Source organism: Salvelinus namaycush, chromosome 33 (genome assembly GCF_016432855.1).
Source record: "Salvelinus namaycush isolate Seneca chromosome 33, SaNama_1.0, whole genome shotgun sequence".
In the NCBI taxonomy this organism is placed as follows: Eukaryota; Metazoa; Chordata; class Actinopteri; order Salmoniformes; family Salmonidae; genus Salvelinus; species Salvelinus namaycush.
The window spans coordinates 3,284,302-3,296,512 of record NC_052339.1 but is presented as its reverse complement, the minus strand read 5'-3'; the positions used below and the strand labels follow the sequence as shown (position 1 = coordinate 3,296,512).

Genomic DNA, 12,211 nt, shown 5'->3' with positions numbered 1-12,211 from the left:
GCATACCTGTAGGATTTAAGGAGATGTTTATTACATATGAATTTGAAATTGACAGCATCTGAAATGCCGTGCTGATGTAGGCTAAATAGTCCGAATTCTGAGAAAAGGATTAAAAGCATGTTTTCCCCCCCAGAATTCACATTTGCTGCTTCTTTTGTGGGTCAAACATCACAATAAGGGTTGCAACACATGGCCACCAGCCATTAAAAAAACTCCATAGGCATTGCCCCAATTCTCCATCCTTCTTCTGAAGTGTGCACTTGCACACTCCCCGTCATGGATTTAAAAGCATAGGAATGGTGTAAGCATTGGCCGGAGGGAGTTTCCACCATTGCTAAATCCATGCAATAACGTGTGCGAGTACATGCTTCAGGAGACGGTTGGCGAATCGGCACATCGCCTTAAACCACCAGTAACTCTTACGTGAAACCATATGTCCAAAAAGCTACAACACATCTACACTGGCGTCTTCCCCGTCTGCATTGTTGTCATTCTTCCATCCAACAGAATTTGCCAGTGTTATGTCAAGGCATTCCTTTGTGAAGAGAAGGCCTAGTAAATACGGTTGCCATCAGACACGCTCCTATAGCAGGCTCCAGTCAGGGGATGTTTTGACTGATCCGGAAACAGCTGCTCTTGTCAGAGGGTTACAGCCAGGATTCTCTATCGTTTTCTCTACCCTGAGGTGGGTAGCTGTCTTTCAAAATCGGGAGCCTTCCGGCAAACAAGCTATGATTAATTCCTTACTTTGAAGGAGGACTTTGATTTACTCTTGAGAGCTGACTAAATCAGTGTGACTGAACTGACTATCTGAGCGACCTGTCAGTTAGCAACATCCCAGGGACATACAACGCAAAATTCCAGAAAATTTTCCCAAATTTTCCTGAAATCCTGGTTAGAGGTTCCCCAAATTTCCATCCTTTTTCCCTCTTAATGACAGGAATATTCCAACTAGGATTTCTGGAAATCCTGTGATTTTTGCGAAAGTTGCCAGAATTTTGCACGCCTATGATTGCAAAACACTGGCCTAGAAGACAGAGACAGACAAAAAGGAAATGGCAGAAGTTCACAGAGTTTGTCAGTAGCAGAACTGCCAAGTACACTGAATAAATTGCATGCTATGGTTCGAATTACGTGCCGGTAGTTCTCTATAAAACTGATTTAAGAGTAGGGCTGGGAATTGCCAAGGACCTCAAGTTACGATATTATCATGATACTTGGGTTGCCAATACGATATGTATTCTCATGATTCTATATGTATTGCGATTCGATACTGCGATTTTATTGTGATTCAATGTTCCAAACAAATTGCTCACTATGTCTGCTGTAGAGGGACAAGATAGAGCAATGAGAACATGTGTTTTGATCTGTCATGTTGGCTCACTATTTAAAAAGAAGATGATCAAGCTGTAGGATGAAAAATACCTGTGTTTTGGCGCAGGTATATTTCGGGCGAACACTACCAATCAAAGAAATTATGGTAAAGTAATGTTTACAAATCGAAACGGAGTCAAAGTATCTGATCGAACTATATTAAGTGAACGCAGAGCCTATATTAACTGAACGCAGATTTGTAAAAAAAAAATAATGAAAAGCCTTGGTCCATATGAATCTAATCACAGATGTTCAGCTCGGAGGCCAATTCTGTCAGCCACATAACTACAGAACCAGCCCTCCCTTTAAAAGGAGTCTAACCTACCCTCCCTTTTAACTTGAGATGGTATGCTGGGCTCCTGGAGGGTAGAATGGTTGGGTTGGTTGACTGTGGTTGGTTTGAACTTTACCATCAGAAAGAAGTGGCCCAGAGACAGGTTACTTAACTTGCCACGCCTCAGTTCCAGGCCTTACATCCCAGTCACAAGGCTCCAGCCTGCATCAATGCCATTACAACGTCTGTCCAAAACTCAGAGACCATCTGGTGCAACATTCTTCTAACGGAGACACAGTCAACCATTCGGTCTGGGTGACACACACGTAAAGCTGGAAAGGCAGTGCATATCAGCAGCACCCGACTGGGTTGACACACGCACACACACCTGTTCCTCTTACGCTCCAAGCGTTCACACCCGAGCCGTTTTAAAAGCCCCCTTCCCTAACCCATGGCCCAAGTGAAACTCTTCTCCCATTGTAAGTAAATGGGCACAGCAGCAGGTTCACATAGCCATGAAGATGCCGAGTGCAGTATTACAAGCGATTGTTCTTCATCTCATGTCATGCTTTCGCCCATACGCTAATCCCCATAGCCCCCCTCCGATACACAAATGCAGATAATCGGAGCAGAATACCATTGCCTGGCAAAGAGAGCGGTAGAGATTTGCTCTGAATGTAGAGAAGAAAAAAAAAGAAAAGACATTAGTATTTATGTGTGCATGTGCGTGTGCCAAAGATACACAGAGAGTGGGCTGGGATTTTGAGCCAAACCCTCTCACATGGGGGACTGTCAGCACAGAGAAGAATCTGTTGAGCGAGAGAGAGAGAGAGAATCCCCTGGCCAACTGTATGCAGGATTATGAGGAGGGAGGCTTTGCGCTGGCTGTGAGGATGATGAGAGAAACATAAAAACCCGCTTCCATATATGTACAGACCTGGTGTGGTGGACGTAGGTTGAAAGAGGGTGGGGGATGGAACTGAAGAACAGATGAGGGATGGAAGGCCCAACTACTTCCCTAGCCTTTTATTCTTCTTCTACTTCCACTATAGCACTCTCTTCATTTACCACAGTTAATTCTTCTCCTTGTGCCACCTGTCTTGTGTAGATCCTTCCTGTGATCCAATAACATTAGTCCTCGAGAAGGATAACGTCCTCAGGCTACCAGTGATCTGATGGTTTCTGTCCCGGAGGAGCTTAACGACACTCTTGGCTGTGATAGCGTGATCCGGAGTGGCTGGGCAGGCTTTGGGTGACAGCCTTCATCAGCTCACAGCTAACAGTACAGGCCACAGTTAAAGCAGCCCACACACATAAAGACATGATGGGTTTAGCCCACAGCATGCTTTGTAGTCTTCAACACCAAAAGCACAATCTCCTCGGAGATTACCAGGGGGTAGAAATAAGGCAAGGCGAGATGAGATAGGAATGAGCTGCACGGTCATCTACTCTGCATTGATCACAGTGTAGAGACTATGCTGATGATAATGATTATCTCAGCCAAAAACACACACAAAGCCCATTGGGTGTCTATTACCAAGTAATTGCGAATTTCCATGGAGGCCACTAGCTACATATTATTAGGGCTCTATGATTTCCGCGATGCAGAAAACGCGGACGGAATCGCAGAATTTGGTTATAAAAATTGAATAAACTGTAAAACGTGGAATATTGCAGAATATGACATAATTTGGCTGAAATCGATTAAAAAATAAAATAATAATTAGATCTAAAGTAGGCCAAATTATTATCGTATCATAAATTATTTCATAACTGTAAAATTACAGACGAGTAGGCTTAGAGACACAATTCCGTTTTCGATTGGGATGTTTTGAGGGGGGGGGGGGGGGGGGTCGGTCGTGTGGGACCCTTACGTCACCTCATAACTTGGCTGTCTCTTTGAGAAACATGTCGAAGAGGCCGTCTGAGAGGGCCAAGTCGTCCCCCATTTTTTTTTTTTATAAATAAATAAAATCGACCCCTAAATTCAGAGAATCGCAATACCCAAACGACTATTATGAGTCAGGCGATAAATTCTGTCAGCATACTATTGATTGGACCCGTAAAAATATGTATGATGACCACCTAAAGTCGAGAGCCCATGTGAAGAACAAGGAAAAGCACCATGTTAACCAGAGCATGCCTCTTCAAACGACCATTACTAGTGCAAGCGCATCAGCAGATTCAAGACGAGAATTTATTCAGGACTTTGTGGCTGTGTGCGCCGAGTCTGACATCCCCTTAGAAAAGCGAAGAAAGCTACGGCCGTTTCTAGTGAAGCATTGCAAACAGGGAGGAGCGTTGCCCCGAAAATGAGAGCAGCCTCCGTCAAACGTACCTGCCCGGTGTGTTCGACCAACACGTGACTGCCGTTCTACAGAAGATCGGTGGGAATAAGTTTCCGGTGGTTGTTGACAAGACAACAGATTCAAGGGATTTCAGCGTTCTAAACATCGTCATTGGTGAGTTAACTTAACAGCCTATTAATATACCGTTGCAATAGCCTACATTTACGTTCTGCAATGTGAATTGAACACTGCCTCTCCATCTAGCTAACTATCGCTGTATCTATATTGTGTTTACACTTGACATTTTAATAACACTTATTTTGTCACAATATTATTTTAGGTTAAAACATGAAGTGTTGAAAACCAGTACTTTCAGGTGGATGACATTTTCATGGACAGATGCATCTACTCAACGTTTTACCAGCTGTACTAGCCTCCCTCCACAGCAACCATCTGAACGATGCCTGGGCAGCGGTCACAGATAATGCCTCCTACTGCCTGAAGGCATACACGGAGTTTCTGAATGTAACCTGTCTCTGCCATGTCATCAATCTGGTGGGTGAGACCTGGCAGCACTACAAATACTTCTCTGAAGTTGCATCACTTGTGACATGGATGAGATCTGTCTTCTTCAAGAAGCCTGCCAGAAAGAGAAGATGGGTGAGCTTCCTCATTATGTAGGCGTTTGTGCAGGCCAAGGCTCCTCCTGAAGCAGTGAGCTCCAGATGGAATAGCTGGTTTGAGGCAGTGAAGTACCATGCAGAGCATGTTCATCTGTGCAGAGAGTTTTTGTTGGCAGAAAAGTCATCATCCCAGGCAGTCACAAACATCCTCAGCCAGCTGGAAACTTTTTTTCATTTAGAATGAACTCTGTATTGAAGCAATTGCCTTGATAAAAAATAGTGCAATGTGTTGCATCATTACAAATGTACTGTTCTATCTTTTTAAATTGTTGACTTTTTATTCATTCACATTACTAGACACTTTCTGATGCTAAAATTAGCGTAAATTGTAAAACACATAATTCAGAAAAATTAAAACGGAAAAAAATGAATTTGGGAAAAAAGAATACGGAATTTTGAGAAAGAAAAAATTATGCGGATTTCATAGGGCCCTATATTATAACGAACGCAAACTAAAATAAACAAATTGCAGACAGACAATCCAGAGCATAAAGTTATACATATATGTGTAGGAGATACTGACATTTACAAGCGAATGTGAACGAGAGACATTGAGCAAATGAACAAAGTTTTGACGAATGCCGTACTGGCTCTCCAGCAGCATGTCTACACGCTGTGTCTGTGTGGAGTCTGGAGTCACTAGGGCAACGGGCCTGCCTGCTCTGCTCGGAGAAGAGGGGGGAGGAGGAGACCACCAAGAACAGAGAGGAGAAAAAACGCAAGGAAATCAAGATAGCAGTGTCGGCTGTACAAATAACTCAACCAAAAGGCATGGACTTCTCAACACTAGCACAATACGATGCCCCGTCACCTTATTAATTCAGCCACTTACTTAGATAGCAAGTTAAACTTAGGGGTCATGTTAACACAGAATTATGCGTTTTTCATGCAGGAAAAAAAGATAAAACTCATAAGAAATATCTTGCCATGTTTGTAAACATGGATCGAAAAAGCTCCTTATTGTAATTTCTGCTCGGCATTAAACTAATTTTGTGCATCAGTTGCACTTCTAAACTTGGATGAGAATTCACTAACGGGCATTCTATCAGCAGACAGCGCTCTGACTGATGTTTAGCTACTTTTCTTGGTGTAGCCAGCCTATTTTTCTCTGGTAAAATGCAAGATGAACTTTAAGCAAAACATTAGGAAATGTAGCTGGCTACATTCTTCCTATGACAGGCCTAAACATTAGAAATATGATGGCCATGCATCGTATTTGCTTTTTCATTGTAAGCTCGTTTAGTCGTGTGGCTTCCAGCCAAATAGCGTTGCACTTCTGTTGCCATCTGATGAAAATGAAGCTACTTCTGTTGAATGTGTTGCACTAATGTATTTTCTGTGAAGGAAAACTATAGTTGCAAGTTCCTGATCGCTATATTGAAGCAAAAAAACAACAACTTTACTTTCAATATAAAACTTTACCCCCGTTGATACACAGCTGGAATCACCTGCTCCTGCTTTCTCCCATTAAGCTATTTACAAGCAGACACAAGACCTGCTCAACTATTCTGGGGAACTAAGTAAGCTTCATAATGTAAAATAATGTGACAGGTGAAATAAGAACGCTTTGCACACGTTGACAGCAGGTATTTACTTGAAAAATAGCTACAAATATTACAATGTATTGAAAAACGTCTAAGAAATAGTTTCAACAGTATTGAAAAAAATCATCCCGTAGCTATTTCATAATACCCCGGTATACGATATACAGTTGAAGTCGGAAGTTTACATACACCTTAACCAATTACAAATGAACTCAGTTTTTCACAATTCCTGACATTTAATCATAGTAAAAATTCCCTGTCTTAGGATCACCACTTTATTTTAAGAATGTGAAATGTCAGAATAATAGTAGAGAGAATGATTTATTTCAGCTTTTATTTCTTTCATCACATTCCCAGTAGGTCAGAAGTTTACATACACTCAATTAGTATTTGGTAGCATTGCCTTTAAATTGTTTAACTTGGGTCAAACGTTTAGGGTAGCCTTCCACAAACTTCCCACAATAAGTTGGGTGAATTTTGGCCCACTTTCCGCACAAAAGTACGTTCATCTCTAGGAGACAGAACGCGTCTCCTTCCTGAGCAGTATGACAGCTGCGTGGTCCCATGCTGTTTATACTTGCGTACTATTGTTTGTACAGATGAACAAGGTACCTTCAGGCATTTGGAAATTGCTCCCAAGGATGAAGCAGACTTGTGGAGGTCTACAATTTTTTTTCTGAGGTCTTGGCTGATTTCTTCTGATTTTCCCATGATGTCAAGCAAAGAGTCACTGAGTTTGAAGGTAGGCCTTGAAATACATCCATAGGTACACCTCCAATTGACTCAAATGACGTCAATTAGCCTATCAGAAGCTTCTAAAGCCATGACATCATTTTCTGGAATTTATGTGTAGGCTTGGTGTATGTAAACTTCTGACCCACTGGAATTGTGATACAGTGAATTCTAAGTGAAATAATCTGTCTGTAAACAACTGTTTGAAAAAATGTATTGTGTCATGCACAAAGTAGATGTCCTAACCGACTTGCCAAAAGTCGGAGTGGTTGAAAAACGAGTTAATGACTCCGACCTAAGTGTATGTAAACTTCCAACTTCAACTGTATATGGTATACCACCCAAGCCTACCTACATGTTACATGCCTTTAAGATTATTGGTCTAGAGTTGAACGATCTAGGCCTACACCTCCAGGAAAAAGGTTCCTTTAAGTCTGACCAGACCACTGTGTCCACTCTCTTTCTCCCTCACTTTCTTTAAAGCCCCCCAACTCCAGCTCCCAGGTTTGACTGAGATTAGACTGGGTTTGACTGAGATTACAGGAATAGTGGAGAAGCAACATGGATATTGCTACGGTTTTAATTATAGTATAACAATTCTTTAAAGGTTATAACATTGTTTGGAAAACGACACAGTTCTAAGCAAGGTTGAAGGAGTCCGCACGCTGAGAAATGGTGCCCATATTAGACATCCCCAGATCCCTATGAACAAAGAGCGAGTACACAATGTAACCTAAATGGCATTAGTCATGTACTCAAATGATTTCCCATGAATCCAAAGTCACAAAGGAGCCTTAAGTCTTAGTAACCATCACTTCCAAGGATCTAAAATGCATAGAGGCTCTCATTATTCATGCATTACAGAGCCAAAAATACTAAACAAAACTGCCAATATGTTTGTGGATTTGGAGCTAAATTTAGTAACATGTTCTAATTACTGACAGCATCCTGTTGCCCTGAGCATATAACAAAATAACAGCACACATACATGAAAGGATTTCCAGTAGTGTCATTCTGTGTAGCAAGTAGTACACCGGGAAATATTACTGTAACTGGGCGAGGTAGAGTCGATAAAGGAAAAGTTTGGTTATTACAACCCTCAAACATTTCCTCTGTCTGATCTGAAGGAGAGACAGAATAAATGCAGACCATAGATGTGTTGTCTTATCAGGGAAAAGCTCCGAGACTTCTCAGGAGGTCTTTCATTACAGTGTGTTAGCTGCTGTTGAAATACAAACGTGTCCTTCCTAAACTAGGTCGAAGTTGCCTCGTACTTCCCTCTGTCTAAATCAAAAGCGTTGTGTTCTGAGACGGCGAAAGAGTCAGGAATAGCTTGCTTAAGAAGAAGACAGCAAATATCGCTATGTAGCAAGCTGAGGAAGACGCAAACACATTTTGGCGTCAAAAGTGTCGACCTGATTTGCATAGGGTTCTTGTGGCTCAGATTACACCCTAGTAACGTTTGGAATGCATTGGCTGGCGTAGGGTGAAGTTGCCCCAAGACGGTGATCTTGGGTCAGTTTTTCCATTGTCCTCACTAAGGATTGGTTGAGGGAAAGCTGATCCTAGATCTGTACCTAGGGGAAACGTCACCATGGAATTGCTTTAGCTGAACAGTACGCCCCTCATACATTCCACAGAGGGGGACCTGGAGTTACACCGCCACCTGAGGCTCCTTGACCCCCTGACTTCCTCACCCCTGGTGTGCTCACTAGTGTTTCATCACCAGTGTTTCGCCCAGGCAAAAAAATAAAATATTGTTGCAAGCCACCCAGACAGCATATGAACACGTCATAAGCCATGGCAAAATGCTTAGAATTCAAGTAAATTCGCTTTAAAATAGCAACATTTTCTCTCAGCCTCATGGCAAAATGTGTAGAAAATAATGAGATTAGCTATAAAACTGCACATTTATTCCTCTGCCCCATGGCAAAATGTGTAGGGGCCTCGCAAAACTGCGCAACACCACTGGTTGATTCTTGACTAGGGGAGGGGTGAGTGTTGAAGTGGGGTCAAACTTAACTGGTGCAGGGGTGAGACTTGACTAGGTGGGATCTGAGAAGGAATGACAAAGTCCATATCAGTGATTGGTGCTACAGCTCTTCAGTGAACAGCCCGCTGTCCTGAGTGCACTGTGTTTCTTGCGCTGGCAGGTTTGGCTGCCACAGTGGCACAGAGTTAAATAACCTTTAGAACGGTGTTGTATCCGGACAAATAATATATTTACAGAGGAAAATGCAAATGCCCATCACAAAACTTTATTGAAAGTATGTTTGGTAGAAAAACGATGAAAAAATAACACCGATAAGATTAAAGGGCTAAAGTGGTCCCAAAGGTCAGCCCAGATTGGAGGGTCAAGGCTAGAGAGGAGCTATGATAGCTAGGAGCTATTATTTAAAGCTGTATAGATTTAACCTCTTGGAACTATAGGGGGTGCTGTTCCGCATTAGCATATTTGGGTCTCCAAATTAAACTGCCTCGTGCTAAATTCTTGATCGTACAATATGCATATTATTGTTATTATTGGATAGAAAACACTTTATAGTTTCTATAGCCGTTGGAATTTTGTCTCTGAGTGGTACAGAACAATATCTACAGCACTTTTCATGACAGGGGTCAGATTTCAGAAATTTTTACCCCTGATCTGGAGTCTGTTTTTAAGGCGACAGTGAATGCTATGAAGAAACCGACACTGCCTACGTCTTCCTCTGGGTGTCTGTACGTCATCACGTTTTGAATGGAATCGATTGCACAATCCCAGCCCATATAAAACCACAAAACGTGGGAGTACACTCTCTTTTGTTCGCGCGTCACAAGCGGGATGGACATCGGACTTGCCTCATTCCAAATCGTTGTTTAACCAGTAATATTTCTCTGGTCATGTTTTTACTCGTTATAGTTGTTAAAAACATCATAATGTAGTTAATTTGAACCGTTTTATAGCAATTTATATCCGTTTAGTGCGATTCTGAGGAATTTCTTTGTCGTGCACTTTTTAGCTTTGGGAACGTTTCGGGGGTCTCGGTCGTTGGTAGTGGACATTTCGAAGGACAGAGGACATCTATCGACCAAAAGAAATTTATAACATAGAAAGGATACATTGCCCAAGAATCTGATGGAAGAACAGCTCAAAGTAAGCAATATTTAATATGATAAATCGTTGTTCTGTCGAAATATTTTAAACGCATATTTCGCCATTTTGTTTGGTATAGCTTCACTTGGCGAACCCTGTATTGAAAAGTAAGGATAATTTTAAAAATGTAAGTCAGCGGTTGCATTAAGAACTAATTTGTCTTTCGATTCCTGTCAACTCTGTATTTTTTAGTCAAGTATATGATTAGCTTTCGATTAAACTAGATCACTCTGAAAGCTGACGTCCCTCATTTTGATGCTTGAGTTGTGACTATTTCCATTGTATAACCACGGTTTTGTATGGCTAAATATGCACATTTTCGAACAAACTGTATATGTATGTTGTAAAATGATGTTACAGGAGTGTCATCGGAAGAATTCTGAGAAGGTTAGTGAAAAAATTAATATATTTTGGCGATGATAACGTTATAGCTCCCTTTGCCTTGAATTCATGCTCTACTAACGTTTGCACATGTGGTATGCTAACTTATCGATTTATTGTGTTTTCGCTGAAAAACGCTTAGAAAATCTGAAATATGGTCTGAAATCACAAGAACTGTGTCTTTCCATTGCTATGCTTTGTCTATTTTTATGAAATGTTTTATGATGAGTAAATTGGTCATACACGTTGCTCTATCTAGTAATTCTAGTCGATTTGTGATGGTCGGTGCAATTGTAAACTGTGATTTCTACCTGAAATATGCACTTTTTTCTAACAACACCTATCCTATACCATAAATATGTTATCAGACTGTCATCTGATGAGTTTTTTTCTTGGTTTGTGGCTATCAATATCTTAGTTTAGCCGAATTGGTGATAGCTAGTGGTGGAGAGAGAAAATGGTGGACAAAGAAAGATGGTGTATTTTGCTAACGTGGTTAGCTAATAGATTTACATATTGTGTCTTCCCTGTAAAACATTTTAAAAAACAGAAATGATGGGTTTATTCACAAGATCTGTATCTTTCATCTGGTGTCTTGGACTTGTGATTTAATGATATTTAGATGCTACTATTTACTTGTGAAGCTATGCTAGCGATGCTAATCAGTGTGGGGGGGGTGGGGGGTGATCCCGGATACGGGGTTGAGAGGCGGTAAAAGTTAAATCAGTCGGCAGTCTGCACTGTTTGTCAGTCCACTTATATTTGGATGGATACCAATAGAGATTTGAGTACCTCCACAAAAGTTAATGGTAGAGGATTAAAAATAGTCACACTAAATCCACATTAAAACAGCAGAATCAGCTTCCGTCATCAAAAGGGATTTGATGTTTACTCTAAATCTCAGATCACAGAATCAGATTATTCTGTAGAGCTATCAAAAAAATAAATAAAAACCGCATTACAACAGAATAAGATAATATTTTCGGCAATTCTGCTGAACATGGCAAAACATAACTATAGTATGTTGGACCCGTTCCAAATTGGACCTGGGGATTTCCCATCAGGACCTGATATGCATTCAAATGGGCTTTCTCGTCCTACACAGTTACAAACAACAACTGCATTCAGAATATAAAGTAACAGCCGACCAGTTGTAGCCTATCCTTCTCCTTTAACTTTTAATTCCATCCTTTAAATTCCATGTTCCTCCACTGATTAGATATCTCCTAACTTGACTGTAGCCTATTGCCGCTTTGATGACTTATGATTGGCCAACAACAAGCACTCTCGTGAAAAGCAAAGTGCAGCAGCAGAAATTACAACATGTCTCTCTCCCTACTGCAGCAGTCGTGTTCGGATCTGTATGGGTCCATCCGGACAAGTCGGTTAAAATGACATGTATCCAAGAACCGTGACAATCGTATCAGATGCGACCCGGACCCATGACATTATTTCGAATTCTGGAACCAGACCCGCTCGGGTCCTGGATTGGGTTGGTATTCGGATACAGGTGGATCCATGAAGACCTCTACTGTACAGTCGTGGCCAAAAGTTTTGAGAATGACACAAATATTAATTTCCACAAAGTTTGCTGCTTCAGTGTCTTTAGATATTTTTGTCAGATGTTACTATGGAATACTGAAGAATAATTACAAGCATGTCATAAGTCTCAAAGGCTTTTATTGACAATTACATGAAGTTGATGCAAAGAGTCAATATATGCAGTGTTGACCCTTCTTTTTCAAGACCTCTGCAATCTGCCCTGGCATGCTGTCAATTAACTTCTGGGCCACATCCTGACT

At 41.2% G+C, this 12,211-nt stretch overlaps 1 protein-coding gene across 2 annotated transcripts in view; it reads right to left on the bottom strand.

Annotated features, from left to right (window-relative positions):
• The window catches only part of LOC120027831 (tyrosine-protein kinase Yes-like), a 60,332-nt gene that overhangs the window by 27,615 nt on the left and 20,506 nt on the right, over positions 1-12,211 (bottom strand). The gene's annotated exons all lie outside the window — the stretch shown is intronic.